Consider the following 20,953-nt stretch of genomic DNA (forward strand, 5'->3'; position numbering starts at 1 on the left):
AGGAAGGGAATGAATCCAAGTGAAGAAGTGCTATAGAATACTTACCATGGAAAAATGTAAAAACATACAGCTATCCATCCTAGTTTTTAATATCCTCTAGAAAAACGGAGTTTTCAAGCTTTTAAATTCGAAGAAAATCTTTTGGATTTGTGTGATAGCGTAGTTGTGCTTGCTGCTTGGAAAATGCTAGTAGTCTCACAAAGATGAAAATACGGTGATATAGGTTGTTAGCAAAGGGCTTTTTTTATAAGACATATGCTCTCCAGTTTCTTACCATCCTCCTTAGCAAGATATGCATGGTCTATACGCAGCAAGTATTAATTTTAGAAAGTATGGTTTTCATAGACTTCCATTTTGTCACATGCTTGGCTCCTGAGTCTTCCACTGGAAACTACCTTTTTGATGATCTCTCAAAGTCTTGATCTGAAGGAAAAGAGTGAATCTGAAGGAAAAGAGTCCAGAGGCTTTGGACAGCTTGGGGGGGCGAGGGGCAGGCAGGGAAAAACAACAAAGAAAGTGCTACAGAATAAAACTCAGCTAACGAAACGATTAATCGCATTTTCTGAAATTTAAAGGAAAGCATTACCAGTGCAAAATATATTTGTAAGATGCACTAGAAAGAGACATTGTTGAAAGATGAATAAATAAGGACTGGCAAGGATATGAATTATCTAATTGTAGGATGGTGAAATATCCAGAAAAACATGTGTCTAAACAGCTTTCTTGAACAGCAAGCCCAGGGGCACTGCTGTATAAAGTCCAAGAAACTTCCTTCTTAATAAAAATCTTGAGCAACACAGATATTAATTAAAAAGATATGCTTCCAGGCAATAAGAGCAGAACAATCTTTCAAGCAGATATCTTCAAAAATGGTACTAGCAAGGTAGCTTTAAATTATAGCACAGAATGTTAAGGCAAGTGCCTTCATGAGAAGTGCAAGAGCAGAGAGTTGGGGCAGTGACCCATTTGTCAGTGGTCTAAGACCATGAGTCAAAGTCTAGAATATCAAATTTACGGGGTTACTCTGGCCTTCATTCACAAACACAAACATTTCATATCTTTATTTACAGGAGGCATCAACTATTTATTTCGATTGCCCCAAAGCGCCTGACAGCCTTCCTAGTCTTTTGAGAGAAAAGAGAATTATTTTTCTGTTACAAATGTATCCTGGAAAAGAAATGAAGTGCAAGCTTTCTATCACTTAGACTGTGATTAACTTGCTTACAGCAGATTTTATGTTGCATTTCTTTTGCTTAGGGCTAGTTTCTGGCACTGTCAATTACACTGAATCACACAGAAAGACTAAGTTATAGAAATCATATGATTTGTTGGCCCCTCTGCAAGTGACAAAATCAGCATGTATAAAATGGTCTTTTATTCCTTCTGGTTCCCTCATGGGAGACAACATAATGTAAAGAAGCAGAACAACTTAAAGCTAAGCTTCCTTTCTCACTTATCAGAGATGCTATCTGCATTCACCATCTTACTAAGAGCTACAAAAAGTCATCCTGAAAGGAAAGGTAAAGCAAATGCAGGTGTTGAAAAGAGATTAATAATGTGTGATCAGTGCTTTAAAGTATTGGTGGCTTCAGATCTTGGATCCTGATGACCAGTTACCTTATTCGGATATGACACATGTTGCAAACATCCAGAAACTTTGATGGCTTTGTAACTTTTGTAAACAAGGAGCTGTTTACATAATCCAAGCGTCTCCAGGGTGCATTTCCATTGCACCCAGAATACACAAGAAGGTTTTTAAAGTCTGTATGGAGATAACTACAATATATATTTTTAGTGTCCAGATATTCTCTGAGCAGGAAAAATCCAAAGCTGTGTAACTAGAGAAGATTTACAGTCTCTTTCTATCCTTTAGCCTCCAGTTGCACAATTCTTGTCTAAAATGGCCTTCTTTGAAAATAACACTACGGGATAAAATCAATTGGCACATTTTTTAAAGAATGTATGCATTTGAAGGATTACTTTCCTCATAGAAAGCACACTATTTGCTGAAAAGGTCTTGAAGCTCCATTAAAAATAGTTCATTCTGTCAGGAACTTTCAGAGACAAAAATACCTATTTACTCTGTAAATTCACAGAGAAGCCTGGAAAATGAGGCCCTGCTCTTGGTAGCTCTGGGTAATCTATAATTGCTTTGAGTATATAAACAGTAATTTAGTCTTTGCATGGGGAAAAACCTAGAACAAGTATATAAGTTGCATTACTAACTCATTAAAAGGTTAAAATATCACAATAAAATTAAATTAAAGCCTATTAGGGTTCATCAGCACATTTGGACACCTACCCTCAACTACAGATAGCAATCTTCATGTATCATGCCCCACTAACAAGCCTCACTGTTAGTGAAAGCCTCTACTAACACAGCTCCATAGACAGAGACAGGACTTGTCTCAGCTGGTGGTGGAACCAGGGCAAGGAGGGCACATGCTTTGCTCTAGACTTTTAATTTATCTGGGATCTTGGCTTATGAGCCAAGCTGTCTTCAAAATAAAACTAAGAAATAAACACTTTCTTAAGAATAACATAACTATGACAAGAAATACACTGGATTTGTGTATTTGTCCCAGGTGTTGTGCCTAGTTGAGTAATGAAGAAATAACAGCAAGCTGAGTGTTAGCATGCCAAGATATATATTTCCAATATAGAAAGCATAATCTTTCTAAGTGAATGAAAAAAACCCAAAACTTTGCATATACTAGAACACAAAAATCTATGTAAAATCATCAAAAGTCAAATCCTTTAATTCTGCTGATCCCTTCATATAACTATTACCAAATCACATAGTTTCCTTTCTACCTCTATTGGACAAATTTACAGGGAATGGGTAATTCAGACATACTGGAACAGATAAAGCTGGATGATACACAGAATATATAAACCAGGTTGTGAAATTAAATAGCACAATAAAATGAAATTAAATAATACATACTCTCTTAGAAAATAGATTTCTCAAAAGTTTTGAAGCTAGACAGTTTTTCTATTCAGCTTACTTTTAATTCTGAGAAAGCCTAGAAATTTTAGATCCCTTTTAAGACATAGGATCTTGGCTAGCAGAAGCTGCAGAAGAGGTACTGACGTCTCAACAAGTATAAGACAAGAATATCCATGTTTAAACCATTTTTAAAATAAAGACAAAATTCTTGCATTTCACCAATGTGTGATCTTGTCCATTTTAGAATTAGCACCCTTTGATTTCAGGGTTATTGGCATTTTCTGGTTTTATTCATAGTATGAAGATTTTGATGCTACATTTCTCTTTGGATGCATTTAATTCTACAGCATTCTCTTTCACACTTCTGTCATTTATCTAAATGGCCAAACATATCTCACTCCAAAAATATCATCTCTGGAAATTTTTATGATCAGAACAAGAATATCTGGTCATGAAATGGAACCAACTGTACATCACATAATGGAAAAAATGGTGACATTGAGAAGCAATAACTTGAAAGATTAAGTGTACCATTTTATCCCAGCTACAGAGAAATAAACAAAACCAAATCTGTGCTGTGCAAGCTACAGCACATAAAAATGTGACTAATCAATCTATGGAGAATTGTCTATATATTGTTACATTTTGCAACCATTTTCACCCCTCTGTATGCAATAAGAATTTCTGTTTCCTGACAAAGTACTCTCCTATCAGTTTCTCATTTGAGATTCAAAAAACAGTTATTGACAAAAAGTTTAAAAAGCCAGCAAATATTTTTTCTGACATTTTCCTGGTTTTTCTTTTTTTTTTTTTTTACCTTAAGCTTGAATAGCCATTAAATAAAAGTGAAATCCATGCAATACCCATAAGAAATGAAAAAGTAAGCTATGTTCTCAATTATAAGCAATACTAATTTGTCTACATGTGTGCCAAGTGTTTTCATAGAGCTTGTCACAGAGGAACTTCTACATTTTCACATGTAAGGTACGTCATCTAGTGTTTCCAAGTATTTATATAATGGAATGAGGTTCATGTATGAGGAAATGTGAAAAATGCAAAGTGCATTCAAGCTAATTTGATGTTTCCTCCAGCTTAAAAGGCATCATTACTGAATCTTATTTCTCTGAAGTAATTGCATCCAATTAAAAAATATCCTCCAGTTTATGTCTACTATCAATAAGATAAGATATAAATAAGGTTAAAGGCATATAGGAAGGATACTTTTTCTGTTGTTGTGTGTTTCTCCTTGACAATATTTTACATTCTTTCACAATTAATATTTCCTGTCAAAAGCAGCTTCATAATTCAATAAAACTTAAAAAAAAAGTTGGTGTACAGAAAGTAACATCAATGACGTAGAAAACAAGGCATTAAGAATTGCAGTCCTTTTCTCAGCAGAACCATCTTCTAGCGTTCGAATGAACTAGACAGCTCATTCTGTAAGACAGACTTTGTTTCTCTGGAGGAAATGCTTATTTTTGCATTTGTATCCACCTGAAGACACATGCAACATCTCCATTTGACAAAGTCCTAACACACTGTTGGTTTAGTTAAATTTCAATTTTCCTTTCCACCATGAACTTCATTATAGATGGCCAGTTATTTGATTCAATAAAGCAAGCCTAAGTCATATACTCTCTATACTTTGTTTGTAAAGGACTTTGCATAGTAAATGAAAAGGTTTTATTATTTGCACTCCCTTCAGTGGAGAAAATGTTCAAGTTAAATAATGCAATTAAAGGTGAGAAGAGAGTAATTTTCTACATACTCTCTCTGGTGATTTTATCAGTAGGAGTCCTAAACCTTTAAACACTTTCACAGTAGCAATCTGTTCATTTATCACTCAGAGGTTTTATTTCAGCAGTCATTACAACCTTCTTCAACACACTTCTTCTAAATGTCATAGGCCTATAGGAGGCCTGACATATAGCTAAGATACCAATTCTTAATTCTAATGACTTTAACAAACAGTAGTTACATTGTTTAAAGCCAGTGGGGTTCCACAAGATTTTCTTTAGAGTTTTAGCCTGTGATATCCTGGCTAAGCAACGTGTATTATTTTTCTTCCAATATAAAATTCACAGCTTTCACAGAAAACAAAGAAAATACAAATCAGAATGTAATTTATATTTGCTCTCAATAGTTAATTTAACTTATTATATAAACTGTTCAAATATAAAATTATTATTTACTGATACATAGATACAAGTCCCACTGGTCTGCAGTAGCTTATCTGCATCATTAGACTGATCTTGGAGGCCGAAAATCTGATTTTCATTGAAAATACACAAAAGTTACAGAGCAACTGTGAAAAGTTTTCCATTACAAATTTAGATTACTATTATACACAAAAATATTCAGATGCAAGCAAATAATTTCCTTATCATTCTGTCATTTATGACATCTAATTCTAGAAGGCTACTGGTTTTTAGTTCTAAAAAAAAATATTTTGTCTTTGGGATTTTGTGGTTTTTTTTTGAAATTAGGACAGTTGGATGTCTGCATTGGAGGAAACAGGGAATTTCAACAAACAAGACTCTCTAACATGACTTCAGATAATTAGCCCTGGTATTTAGGACAATTCCTGTATAGCAAGTACTAAAATACAACATGACAGAAGAAATATGAATCATAAATCCCTGGAACAAACGTCTAGACCTTAAAAAGACTAAGCAGGTAAACATTAAAGGAAAGGTTCACAGAAGTGCAATGAATTTGCGAACACCTCAAGTTAACAGATGAGAAAGAAAGATAATTTCCAAACATACCTTATTAATTCTACAAAGCAATGCTGAATTTTAGTTTAAGTTAGTTATAAACTTGTACTTCTGTATTAAAATGCTATATTTTAATAATATAGGGAAAAAATAAGTGAATTTCATGAACAGCAAGAAATTGGGAGGCTTGTTTCTATTATTATTATTATTAATAATAATAATAGCCAAATACAAAATTTCTCATATAGTATTTGAAAACCTTAATAATTTAAGGAAGCATTGATTTTATCTGAAAGCAGACCTTTTCAGCAACAGTCTGAAAAGAAAATGACCAGAGAGGCCTATGAAAGATACTTCCTAAAGAACAATTTAGATATCCTGTGAAATCTCTTGAGCTGATTTACATAATTCTGTTGCTGTACAAAACGGATGGAAAAAGTGAAAATACACTTTAATGAAAATCTCAAAAAGAGGAAGCATGCACACTGGGAAACTCAAGACTACAGTGTCAGTTTTTGGTTTCAAGATAAAACAGGAGATTTAATTATCAATTATTATTTTGCAGGAATGTTTTCATTTCTAGTTTCCTTTAAAGCATAAAGAAATTGAAATGAGTTGGAAACAAAGAATATATTTCTTTCTCCTGAATAAATGGTCAATATCCTTTTAGGAACCTAAATGCTAAGCTTTGGACATTCATTTACCCAGGGTAAATATCTACATGTAAAACCTTCCTTACAGTTTTATTCTTGAAATGTACTCACCTTCTGGTTAACTCATGTTCTTTTCCCTATCCTCTTCCATATTGTGTTATTTCTACTTTAGAGATTCCAGCTAGGCCTGCCATGACTCTCTGAAAGCACAATTCAGAATCCTCTCTGTGTTTTACAGACACTATTCTGAAAAAAAAATCAACACCACTTATATTAAGCAAATACTGAAAAGCTCTTTACAATAAAGCTTTTTTTTTTTTTTTTTTAATTAGAAGAAATTAAAATTCCTCCTAGATAGCTGAAAGGCTTTCTCAATTAAGGCACACAAAGTGGGAGGCTTTTCTACATGTCTTTAAGGATAGGACAGCATGGTGGTAGCTAAAGGGCTACCAAATTTTCTCCTTCTCATTCAACATCCTACTTTTGCTTCAAGGAACCCAACATGAAATGAAGATAGAAATACATTTTTTTTCCCCTTTTAAAAGCTCATGCTTAATGACTACAGGACAAGAAGCCTCACAAGAACTATGCAAAATTTCTGATTTCAAGCACAGCAAAGCCAAAAACAAAATAAGCAGGGCATACTTTACTTATTCCACCATTAGAGAACACTTAAAACACTTTAATCTATTTATTTAAATCATCCAATAACACTCAGTATTCAAGTTGTATATTTAAAGCAAAAATTCTATGGTTATAGCATATGATATAAGAACTCAAAATGCACACAGAATGCTTAGTTATTAGAGATTTCTAAATGAGGGTTCCTGACTTTAAAGAGAGTAAATAAAATAAAAAATGAATTTATCTTGCAATGATGCAAAAATATATTGTGTCATTTCATAACAAAACAGGGGCAATAGTTATTCCTGTACTGATTTATCAAGCATCTTTTTCTAATTAGTTTTAAAAAATATTTTGAAGTCAATAGAGTTAGAGGCATGCTTTTCAGTTGATAATGATTCTAGATCTGCACAAGTCTGGGTTTGGCTTTTTCTTATGCTGTGATGTTTTCACTGCACTGTAGCCATGATAATGAGTCTTCAGTTAGACATAAGGTATGTTTACAATATATCCCTTCACTGCTTTCTGGTGATGGATTTAAGTTATTTAAACACACCCATTAAAGCCAAAAACATTAAATGCATGCATCAGTTTTAGTACCTATTGAAGAATTTTGATAACTACAAAGAAGTACAGTCAGTAGCCTGCAGAAATTAAATTCTTTATCAAATATCGAAAACTTAATGTAAGACAGACAATCTTCAGGAAGCCCTCTTGGTCTGGTCGGTTTGTAGTTGAAGAACGCAAAGAAAGGGACTGTTCACAACTTTGGTACAATCCAAACCCCTGAACAGACTGTTAAACATTTACTGTCTTTTTTATAAAAACATTTAGTCTACAGACCATAACACCGTAATTCAGATTTAAGTTTGGATGGCTGACACTCTAAGGAAAATGAGAGCTTTATTACACATATATATACTATTATTATTGGGGCATCACTTGCTTTTTCTGTACCTTTTCACTATGTTCTACAAACACCACTGGTTCAATTAAAAACAGTGCTGTCTCCCTCTGAGCTCCCCCATTTCTGCTTCCATTCAACTGCTCTAAGCACCATGGATAGCTTTGAAGCTCATTACAGAAGTAGGAGGAAGCTACTTCAAATTAGTTGGCTGATTCTTGCTAACGTAGCAGACAGGAGCCAAGAAGGAAAAGAACAAAAGGGGAAGAAACCTTCCTTCTTGACCTGTGATCCAGCTGCCATTGTCGGTGCAAAATATTGCAGAATGCAAGATCCGCCTGAGTTCTGAGCTCATGGGGAGCCTGCGGGTCATGCCATTCAGGAAAGATTGATCTCCCAGGGTCATCCAATTCCCACAGCTCAGATGGCTGTGGAAGCTGAGAGGTCTTCTCTGTCAGAGTAGCAAGATATTGCTGAGTTTGTAAGTGAAATCTTGCCATTATGAGAGGAAACTGCTGCCTCTCAGGTGAGGGAAGGTTTCAGAACTAAATGATAGATGTGAGGCAGGACTCCATACCTCAGCGCTCCCACTGAGCTCAGCAAGATCTTCCTTCTGTTTAGCTGTAGTTATTTATAGGGTCATTTTTCCACAGTTTTTCTTTCACTTTGAGCACTGCATATAGAGAAAAAAATTAAATTTTGGGCAGCTATCTTGTCTTTTCCTTCTATAAGAAAGCAAAATTAGTTTTTTAGACTAGCTAATATTGCTTTAATCTGCAAACGCTTGTTTGGAGTAATGATAAGCAAAGGGCAACATGTGCAAGCCTGTTCTCAAAGCAGAGGTGAAAGAAGGATTCAAAAGTTATAATCTCCCTTCAGCTCTCCATTTCAGACTCAGGTAGTTGTCGTGGAAACCATGCTTTTAAACTGTGCTAATAAACACTATGGGGAAGTGAAGCATCTATCCTCTCCACATGCCAGGGCCACCAGAGAAGATCTGTAAGTGCCTTGGAGACTGTTTTGCACAATCATGGTACTTCTTCCAATGGAAGTGTCAGTACTGAGGACTATTAAGGACAAGACAGTCCTTTCCTTCCTGTTACCAGATCATAAATGGGCCAGACTTTAAGCCAGAGGGCTTAAGGAAATTCATATGTCAAGATGTATACCTTTAAAGATATGTAGAAACATTGATATTGAAACATTTAAACATCTTGGTAATGCCTATATTACACTTCTGTTGTAATTTCTCAGCGGGTGTCTCTACAGACCAGTGCAGTGTATGATGCTGTTTAGCTTTTCTGACCTCTGTGTTGAGCCTGTACTAATGAATCCTATTTTATGCTTTGGTGCCTTCATTTTGATGTGACTTCCTTCTGAACTAAAAGCATACAAACTGATCTAAGTTGCTTTGATGAAGAGTAGTCATGAATCAAACTTTCAGCCATGAGTGAAACTGTGAGTATACTCTAAGTAAACCCATTAATGTTCTTCTATTATAAAATAAATAGCATACTTGTGTGTATACTGTTTTATGTATTCCAGGTTTCATACTGCATATTTAGTGAGGCTTAATGTTGGCTGTGCAGGGAGACAAATACTAAATTAATGTTTATAAACTATCTCACACCAACATTTACCAGGAAAAAAAAAAATTAAAGCATTAGCAAGATTAGGAGTATTTTTTCCCCCAGTAAGCAATTCTTCTGGACACCAATTTCTTGGTAGAAGCAGCAAAGGATGTGAGGTCAGATACATTTTGTCACCTATTACTTCCACTGTCTGAGGCAAAGGACTACAAACCTTTTGTCACAGTTATAGCTGAAGTCAAAACAATACATTTCAATAATATTATTCACAGCTTTTTATTTGTTTGATACTTGATTATGGCAAGCTGCGACACTTTAGGAAACTTTCATATTTTTTCAGAAGATTAATAATGCTTTGCTTTCTCACAAACATCTCTCCTTGATCTACCTGTCACCTTCATTTTTGCAAAAATATAAGTAAATAAAGATGCTTGTGTTTGAGAGGAAAAATACTGAAAATATGAACTGAATATACCCTAGAGACTCAGAAACAGGAAAGAAAAGAAAATAAATTCTCCTCCAAATAAACATTTGTTGCCTTTATAGAATGTCATTATTTTCGAGGGAATCATGGATTCTTTACAGGGCAATGCAATATAAACAAAAAAGAATGATCCACCTTATAAATATGAGCTGTGGAAAATGGCACATTTCAGCTATATTATAGTTGCTTGGAAGTTATTCTGAGGTCTAAATGAACCATGCGAGCACATACGACATAAAATATATGCAAGACTAAGAAAAATATGAAGCATTTTTCAATAATGAACATAAGCAAAAGAGGTATTTTAAAAACACTGGATGCATTTCAATGAGAATAGGAAATACATTTTAGAAGAAAATCTACCTAAGTATAATTTATTTTTCTAGACCATGGAGGCTTTGAATATATGTCTACCTAAACATTTCAATATTATACTACAGGACGGGTAGATGCTAGACATAGGAGAAAATTTTAATATTGGAATTAATTTCCTACTTTTTGATTTCAATTCCTCTTAGGAGTGAAACTGGGCTCTTCCTGCATGGACATATTCCACTTCCTTTCTAAGACAATTATTTTCTTTAACAAAGAAAAAACCAATCAAGCAAAAAGTTTAAAGTATGCAAAAGGAGTTTAAAGCTAGAGTCTGAATTGGAAAATTTAATTTCGGTGTCTGAAAATGCAGATGTGTTTTTAAACTGCCCTCTTACTCTCAAAAAGACACCAAATAACTTACTCCAAAACCAAGAAAATGCCACGAAAGTTCTACAGCAACAGATCTTAGTATGTTAGTAACAGAATGAATGGCAAAGTAGCATATAAGATTCATAGCCATGAGAGCTGCTCTGATTTTGAGCCATTCCTATCAATCATTTTAGATCATAGAAAGTCTAAAAAAATAGCCTGTAGTGACTGGTAAGGAATAGAGTTTTTTTCTCAGGACCAGTTAAACTATTATTTAAATTGTTAATCTTTTGTGAAGAAATATAATCCTTTGGAAGAAAATGTTATTTTACAAATGATTCTTTATTATTTTATATGCAAATTTCTCCATACACATTTAAAAAAATAAATGCTCTTTTTCCACTAAATTTTCTTTCGCTTCACTAATCCACCTATTTAAATACCTGTCTACAAAAGGGGTTGAAAGAGGATCTGGGGAACTACAGATAAGATGTGTGGATGTGGCACTTAGGGACATGCTTTAGTGGTGGGCTTGGCAGTGCTGAGTTACAGCTGGATTTGATTGTCATAGGTCTTTTCCAACCCAAATAATTCTATAAAGCCACTTGTGTTTGAATCATTAAGATGATAATTTTCTTCATATCTTTTTATTAACAAGTGTATTTGGCATCTATATTTTAGTGGATTTCATTCCATTTATTCTTTTTCATAAAAGAAAAATAATTTAGTATCAGTACTAGTATTTAAATCACAGGTTGCCAACTGTTCTATTAGTTCAGCATAAAACTATAACTGTATCAATTCACTTGCAAGTTTACTTAAAAGTTTCTTTCTTGATAGATATTTGTAAACTCACTTTTAACCTACAGAAAGCAATTTTTCCCCAATAGTTACGTTGCTATGGAATCTAAATCATGCTTTACACCAAGTAAAACTTGTAAAAAGGCTCAGTAAGAATGTAGCTTAGTCAGGAATAAAGTACTCTCATAATGCACTATGACATAATTAATCAACCAAATTTTAAAAAAAAAGTCTCTTTAAAAAAAAAAAAAACCACAAACAACCAAACATCACATTGTCCTGACAATCCAAGCTGTGGTAAAGTGACATTTTATAACAGAGATATGAAAATCTGGCTTTTTTCTTTCCCTGTACTATCAGGAACTAGAAGGCTGTTGCCATTGCAAAGCATCCAGTCATGGAGTAAGATGAAACAAACTGCTTCTTACTAACCTGATCCAAGTGGTTGTATGGAAAATCACACTATGAAAAGCCAGTGCCCATAAAGGAGTCAGAGGAGTCCTGCAACTTTATTTGAATAAAGGGAGAGAGTCCACTAGAGCACACACCTGTAAAGTTTTCTCTCTCAAGGTTTTGGAGGGGGCAGTCTCCTTTTATCCCAAACTCCTGGCCGCATGTTGCCCCCTTCCCTTCCCCATTGGCTGGGGTACCAGGAAGGTGCAGACTTCCCGAACCGCCTATCACATATTACCCCTTGAACTCGTCATTTTACCCCAAAGTTCAGAAGTTCAGGCTTGTGCAGACCCTTGCCCGTTTCACGAGCCAAGCTGTCTGTGCCCTGCAACAAACCTGCTTCCCAGAGTTAGTAGACATTAAGACCCATTTCAGGGACATTAACACCCATACCCTCACCCATGGAACTTTTTGTAAGGACGTTAGCACACATCTTCCCTCTCATGGTAAAATGTGCTCTTAAGTTTAGAGGGAATGTATATCCATTGATTTTATGTCATGGTATTAAGGCTTCAAGAAAACGGAGTGAGACGAGAGCTTCTCCAAAAGTAAACTGTAAGAATTAAAGTAAAATGTGAATAACCGAGAATAATGGGAATGGAAACATGAATAATTCTTATTAACTGGCCACCTCTACATTAGTTTCATAGGAAGCTCTAAAGAGATCACTAGTTTATTGACTGCGATAAAAAGCAGCCAGAGTTTATAAATCAAACTCATGTTCATCTTCATTTCTAGCTACCCTACCTTCATGGAAAGCAATTTCTAGACCTCCTCAGAGATTAGAAACTTACTGCTGATTTCCAACTGAAAATATTTCACTTTTTGTTTTTTTTTTAAATATTCTTTGTTAATGCACAGATTTCTTTTCTCTCTGTTAGCAGTGGATATTCTTTCTCAACTCATGCAGTGATTGCATTTCTTTTTTTCATGGCTGGTCTCATCCTCTGACTCATAAAGACAGGTCTTCTTTCTTTATTTCCTTTATATTCCCAAAACAGAGGGCTTATAACAAGTTCTAACAGAAATTTCTTTGTCACTCTCTCTGTAACATTGCATTTCACAATATCATACTCCTGTGCAAAACATTCTGACAACAGCGTAAAAAAAGAAAGAACAAATGTTCCCTATATTGCTTGCTGTCCAAATTCTGATATGAGAGCATCACAATTTACCTTTCCTTAAAAAAAATTCTGTTTAAAACCAGAGCTCCAACAGAATTCCTGTTATCCCATGGCTTTTAAACCAGGACATCCTGCCTACTGAAAAACTTCTCACACCGTGAGAATCAAATCCAGCACTTGGAACATTTACCTGCAGATTTCTCAAAAAAAAAAAAACAAACCAAAAACCAAACAATAAAAAACAACCCCAAAAACCCCAGAGTTAACCCCAACAGAACAAAACAAAACAACCAAACCAAACCAACAAACAAACAACCCCCCCAAAAAACAACAAAAAACCTCCTGCTACCACCACTATTTCTAGAAGTCAGGACCTACTAACGTTTTTACCTCAATGGTAAGGGGGGGTGTTAAGGAAAATTCCCAGTCTGACCATTCACGAGGCTCTCTCTCGGTCATACTCCCATCATCAGAAACTTCCACGGCTGGGGCCGATCCCACCTCACAGCAGCGGCTCCAGTGAGCTGAGGGGTTCCTGCTTGCCTCCCCGCCCATCCCACCCAGAGTCAGACCAGGTTTTCTTACCGGATCGATCCCCGGTTTCCCATGGCAGGGGTTCAGATGTCCCAGTCCATAAAGCCATTTACTCACGGCGCAATAACAAAGGAACAGCCCGAGCTGGAGCCTCCGAGGAGGAACCCCGAACAAAGGCCTTTTAAACCTTCCCAGTCCAAGGGCACGAAGATCTGGTTCTCTCTGCTCAGCCCTCGGCTCCTGCCGTGTCTGCCAGCGCCCACCTGGCAGCGTCGCTGGTCCCCCGCCTTTGGGATGCAAAGGGCCAGCAGTTCATGGCCTCTTCTCTCAAGCCATCACCACCCAGGGCTCAACCTGCAGCCTGAACTGCAGCTGCACCTGAGATACCTGCACCAATGGACTCCTCAACAAAGGAAACCCGAGAAGGTTGAGACTGCTTAGTCTTTTTTAAAGAAATGGTCCAATGGCAGAGGGTATGTGCTGAGACTACACAACCTTGTCCTGAAGAGTTGCTATGGGTGAGAAGTCCTATTTTTCAAATATGTTGATCATCGCTCCCTGTCATGAAGGGATACCATCGGAAGAAAAAGCAATTCCACCTCTAAAAAATAATTTAAATTGGGAGTTTGCATGGTAACATGTTTAGGTTAGAAAAACTTCAGCTATAGTACATTGCATTATCCCCTATAAATTCAGTACAGATGAATGCACATGTGGATTACTAGTTACTAAAAACATCCTGAACTTTGCTGAGATTTAGACACACTGTATACCATTCACACTTTATATAATATTATTGCTATTGTTTAACTTGCTGTCATGACATTTCACTGCAGCTCCAGTCCTAAAATTTGTGCTTAGAGCAGATTGAACTACACAGTTTTGAAAAGGGCCTGAAAATTTTTGGTGGAAAAGGAAAAAACCAGTTCTTTGACTAACATCACTCAAATGGTTCACATGGAATCAGAAAGCACTCTCAAAAGTGCTGGAGAAGTCCTTTCTGACAGAAAACCATTACAGTAAAAGAAGAAGTCAGACATGTGGCACAATGAAAGAAAGGAAGCAGTAAGCAAATGGGGAAGGCAACAATGAAGGTAGGAGGGTAATAGGAGGACCAGAAAAAATGAATGGAGAGATAAGCCAACAGGGAAGCCACACACACCAAGAAGAATGAAACCAAAACTGTATGAAAGAATTAAAAAAGCAAAAGAAGCCAAAGGGAAAAAAAAAAGTGTTAACAAGTGTTAATTAGGAGTAAGAAACATGAAAAGATTATCACATAAAAAAATGAGAGGCAATATGAGAAACAGAAGATGAAGAAACATGGCCTTGGGCTCAATGCTATTAATTTAATTACTAGTGATCTGCCAGTCTCTGACTTTTCTGCTACAAGGCTGTTCCTGCTCATTGCAGACTCTCACAGAGTAATGTTAGTTTTCAATGACTCTCTAGGCTTTTTGACTGTAGCATTGCAGTTCCTGGGGTTTGGTATTGCACAATTGCTCAGAATAAATTGTGTTTTACTGCACTTAAAAACATCTGTCTGGGGGATAAAGAGATTAGGAAAATGACCCAAACCCACTTCTTCTATATAGCAATACTCTTTTCTTTTTTTTCCACAAGGCAAGCTCCAAGTTTTGTAACAATACTTCTTTTTTATTTATTCAAGACCACTTCTTGCAATGGTTACCCTAAGTGCTTCTTCAAAGATTGCATTCTTTCTGCATCTCAAGTAATAATTACTGGAAATTCTTCAAATCAATTTGCAAAACCTCAGGCTAAATGTTCCCTCTAAAATGGTGGAGAATGCAGGTTTAATTTGGAGCCTGTTAAATGAGACTGCAACAGTTTAAAAGACAGCTAAATATAGCGTTACACATCACTGTAGTTCATTTCAGCTGGAGTACTCGTTGTTCATATTCTATTACTCATAATTTCAAGCAAGTGGAGGGAAAAATTCATTGACCTTGAACAACCTCAAATATATTTGGTCTATAAACTTTGATATATCCTTCCTTCTGACTGCAATACCTTTTTCAATGTGTATGTTCTTCTCAAAGAATAATAAAACATGACCATTTCATCAAGCTTTCGATACTACTGAGATTGAATCTTTAACTGAAAAAAGTTCACGATAGCGCATGGTGACTAGTATTAATTACTATTTTTATGCAAAATGACATGGCAAATTAATTAGCGAAGAGCTATTTTGGTGGATATATGCCAAACCTCAGATTGTTTTGGGCAGAAGTAGCATGGCATTAAATATTCAACATGCTGTGGGATGTTCTGGTTACACTGGTCAATCATTAATTTCCTTTGATCCCCAGAAAATAATTTTTGTTGCACTCAGCTGTAACTGATTGTGAACAGCTTTTTTATTCAGGCTCCTAATGTACTTTTCCCCAGTTGCTTCCCTCTGATTGAAACTGTTTGTGGTTACACACTTTATCACACAGCACAGGACCATTGCTTTTCTGTGAATGTATACTAATAGTCACTTAATATTACGTGTTAATATGATTTGCATTTATAGTGTTATTCTAAAAGAAATGCTAGAAGTACAGCAACGACAAATACTTGAAACAATTGATGAAAATCGGGGAAAATCATGGATGTGGAAAATACTTATTTTCATCTGTAATAACTAAGAGTAATACCAATTTTTTTCACTCTAAGCAGAAATAGCTACAAAAAGCAGACTTCTTTGCTTCAGTCAGGATACTGTGAGCATTCATTTTGTGTACATTTGTACTATCACACTATTGTTATAGCATTAATTATTACCACTGTATTGATTTGACCCGAAATCTGGGGAATAGCTTTTCTTTAAAGTAGTCCTCAAACCTGCTCTCACCAGATTTCTGAAAGGAGAAAATGTGCTTTACAGCTTTCTTTTTCCTTATTTAAGAATTCTGTTATGATAGAAACCAAACTATGTTTCAAAATGGTCTAATAATGTAGTTAAATCTGTAAGAGCAACCAAGCATTTGAGAGTTAAACTGAAATAAAAAATCATAAAATCACGAAATCATTGAGACTGGAAAGGTGGAATCTGGAGATCACCTAGACCAACCTTCTTACTTAATGTATGGTCAGCTAAAGCAGACGCACAAGGCTCTGCACAGTTGTGTTTTGAATATCTCCAAAGCTGAACACTCTCAAATATTTACTTGCTAGATGCAGATTTTAAAAGCTAACCAAAATAAGATATTTATTTAACACATAACTTCAGTCTCACTTGTCTTTAATATTTTTCCAAAAAATGCAGAACATTATGACTAAATGGTTATTATTTGATCATCAAATTTAATTTATTACATATCAAAATAGTAATATAAAATTCTGGAGATATTTAGCAAAAAAGTAGTATTTCCCAAATACTCAATGAAAGGATAAGTTGATAAATATTTTTATATGAAAAATACATCAAATTTTATAAGATATTACAAAATCTGTATCAAAAAGCATTCATTTAGATGTATTTCAATTTTAGCTTCTCTTTCCAATTCGGTCTTATATTAGTAAAGCTTTAGCATAACAATATCTACATAGATGACAGAAGAAAGAGAAGCCTCCCTAACTAAACATCTCCATTACAGTGCTTACTTTAGCAGTAAGAGATAACCAACTGGCATATTAAGCTCTTCTCTCACTAGTCACATTCAAGTACGATTTACGCTCTAAGACAATTTTTTAATCTTGGAATCAGAACCATCTTACTTTCCTTCTGAAGAAGGAGTATCTTCCAGGTTTCTGGGTTCTGACATTGGAAATATAGTTTCATGAGTCTTCAGATGAAGCCTTTCATTTATTACCTTCAATATCTCATAACCACTCCTATCTTGTTCTATTATAATAAATTGGTTCCTGAAAATTATTGCTAGTTAACTTTCTGTCTTTTACTTCAGCCTAACTGCTTCACTCTGACCTTCAGACTAAAAAAAAGTAATGCATAAAAGGATGCATCTATCAGTCAATCCCTTCTTATCAAAAAGATAAATGCATGAAAGTTAAAAATTGAAACTTTTTTTTCTATTTTTGATTTTTAAAGAGTTTAAAGCTTTTCTATACAGAATTAATATTAAATGATGAACACAAGAAAGTAGTGGTGTTGCTTCTGATTCTCTACCATTTATATCCCTTATTGTTTCTGAATACTTCATATTTAAATAAATATTCATGTCAAATGGAATTTGAGACCTGCTTACTTCAAGTAATTGTCCCACTCTGAAAGTGAATGTATTTTACCATTTTTGAGGTCCAAATAATAAGAACTGGTAAGGCACTCAGCAAGTATGATCTTTCTAAATAGTTAATGGTAAGGATTGATCTAAAACTGAAGATGTTTTTAATTTTCAAATTGCTTACATACCTTGTGAATTCTTTAACTCCCTGGCAGTGTCAAGATTTTAATGGACCACCACTTCCTCAAAATGTAAAAAGCCTATTAATAGCATCATGTTCATCAAAGTAGGCCACTTTTTTTTTTTTTAATTTTTGTATGTAATAGAACATCCATGCAAGCAAATGGTTTGGATCACATAGAAATTTTCTAAGTCAGACATCCTGACTTAGAGAAACAGGTAGTGATACAGGTTACCATTAGTATACTCAAATGTTGAGTGCACTGGTGAATTATTTGAATATCTTATTATAGCAAGTTAAAATTAAGATATGCATCAATGCGTTGATTTTCTTATTTTACTATCATCTTAATTAGAAACATGGTATATTTCAAAGAAATAAACGTCCTTTTTTGTTGTGATGCACATAAAATTGCCACTGATTCACTAGTAATTTGACATAATAAAATTAACACAGGAAGCTTCAAAACAACACCATGAAAATATATGTGCTATTTGGTATTGAGGATATCCATTTGTGCAACATTTGTCATTTCTCTATCTGCACACTGTTTAGCTCTGCAGTTCAGGCATTAGTTACACAAAGATTCTTGAAAATGTTTTGGTGTAAATTCTGTATTTTTAAGAAAATGTTCTAGGATACTCTGTAAACACATAAAAGGAAATATGTAAACACTCTGTTTTCCTGCACTTTTTGTCCATCCTGCTTCCTTCCCCTAACAGTTCCATCTTCACACTAGATATGCAAACTGCTCCAAGTATGAGTTTATTTTCTCTATTTTATTCTATTTGCCTATTTTTTTTTCTCGGCTTAGTAAGTCATCAGGAAGCTGCAGCATATATAACATGGATCAGCTCCTGTCAACCACTTTTCCAGTCATATTTGATCCCTTTGGAGAAGTTCCAGATTTCACAATCATGGAAGTCCTCTTCTGATGCAAGTCAAGACATCACTAAATGAGAACAAACAAGTTAAAATACTGGGAAGAGACACCATATATCAGTATTTTCTGTAAGGGACTTTCCTGGTTTCTAGTCTTGCATTGACAGATTCTTCACTGGATTCTTCCCCCCAAAAAAGCCTAGGTATGTTACATCTGGAATATTTTTTTTTTTTATTTCTGAGATGGAAGAAGAGAGGCTTCCTTTTGCTGTGAGAATAAAGATTTCTCTATTTCTCTAGAACAGCTGTAGGAATGACAGATTGTAAAATCAGTTTTCCTTGCATATGAAACACCAAATAGATGAAACATTTGAAGACAGCATTTTTGTTAGTGATGAATGAGTAACTTCCAATGAATAATTTACTGAGCAAATTGAGCCAATTTTTCTACTTTCACAATATACACAAGCAGAACACAATTTTCTCATTAGCTGAGATCATTTGCCAAATTCTTGCAAGTTGTACTTGTAACTGAATATTGATTATGAAGGGATCTCTTCAAGCCCTCCACAGAGAAGTTGCTTTTTGTTTGTGAGATAGCTCAGAAGGTCAAGCTTCTGCATTCAGTGGATAAATGCATAAACATTTCTGGCAAAATTATGAATGTGGACATCAATTTTGTTTAGTACATATTTTTACAGAAAAAACATTGCATTTCGCCTTCTCTGAATTTATGTTTTGGAAAAATCAGTGGTACACTGCATACCACAGAAACAAGAAAAACACCACTAAGCGCATCAAATGAACTTCCAACATCTGATTTCTATTTCCTTTCTTTAAAGTCATGTTGATTTTTTTAAAAGCAATACAGATGAAAAAAAATTAAAAGATGACGAATCACATCCAGTCTCATGGATCTCCAGGTTGTATTTTATAAATGTTATTGGCATAATAGAAAGTCCTGGCATGGCTTGCAGAAGGTTTTCTATAGATAATTATAGATAACTATATTATAAAGGGATTTTTATTTTTTTAATCCCAGATCTTTTTGATGAAGCCAGCTTCATACAATAACTCTTTGTTAGGATAGCACATAATAATATTAATCATGGAAACAAACCAACACTGAGCAGTATAAGCATGGAATGAATTCAGTACTGACAGATGTCAAATCAGAGTTGTCATCATGAAGATCAACATCTTTAACCAGCTTCTGTGGGATTAAATCATAATTAAATTACCAGAACTAGGCAATGCTATATGCATTTTTCATCAATAACTTGTTATGAAATACGATATTTGAAGCAGACTAGAAAAGAAGTAATGAATGATTAAAATAAATGATGAACAAGAAATTATTAGCAAAGAATATACAGAATGCATATTAAGTACAATAATTTCCAGGCGCACGCCCTGGAAAGCAGTCATTTTCTGATTCAGACTAAGGCAAATCAGCGTACATGACATTGTGGCAAAAAGGGGCATTTTTAAAAACATATATAAAAAAGGATATGCTTAGACTTAATCAGCACATAATATTTGTGACACTAACACAACAATACTGTATGCATAACAGTATTAGTATCTTATATCTAGTTAAATAGAAAAAAACTCACAAAAGCAATTGAGGATGGAAAAAAAATGCCTTAGAATGAGAGAAAGGAAATATTAAAGAGCTAACTTATTCATATTATTAAAACCCACAAATACATTGTTTTCTTTCTTAAACAAATAAATACTGCCTATACGTCGAAGAGGATTTTAACACATTTAAGGTAAAACTGTTTTCTTGGAAACATAAGCCCTGGTAATACAGCCTCAATTACTTAGACAACCCTGCACAGAAAGCACTGATACCACTAGCCACAATACTAGTGTGATCAGAAACAAAATGCTTTCTGCAAGAGTCAGCATAAGTGGTACACTTCCCTATGCTCTTGGGGAAATAATTTTTAGGTTGGGATCTGACTGCTGTCGCATTCTGACTTCACTGGAAGAGGAGGAAGAGATACAGAAGTGAAGTCTTCTGGAGACACCAGGCTGGAGTCTCCATGTCAGACAGAAGCCCACATGAACTGCTGATGTGTCACCATATGAACATAAAGCCCCAGGAACTGCTGATGTGTTACCGTATGTTGCTGGCCACTAATTCCAGTTGTTTGCAGGGAAGTCAGAGATATTGAATG

General features: G+C 35.0%; 1 protein-coding gene across 1 annotated transcript in view; it reads right to left on the minus strand.

Annotated features, from left to right (window-relative positions):
* Positions 1–20,953, minus strand: part of TENM3 (teneurin transmembrane protein 3) — a 1,268,339-nt gene that overhangs the window by 1,076,822 nt on the left and 170,564 nt on the right. The gene's annotated exons all lie outside the window — the stretch shown is intronic.

This window comes from Corvus brachyrhynchos, unplaced genomic scaffold, assembly GCF_000691975.1.
Source record: "Corvus brachyrhynchos isolate BGI_N302 unplaced genomic scaffold, ASM69197v1 scaffold17, whole genome shotgun sequence".
Classification (NCBI taxonomy): Eukaryota; Metazoa; Chordata; class Aves; order Passeriformes; family Corvidae; genus Corvus; species Corvus brachyrhynchos.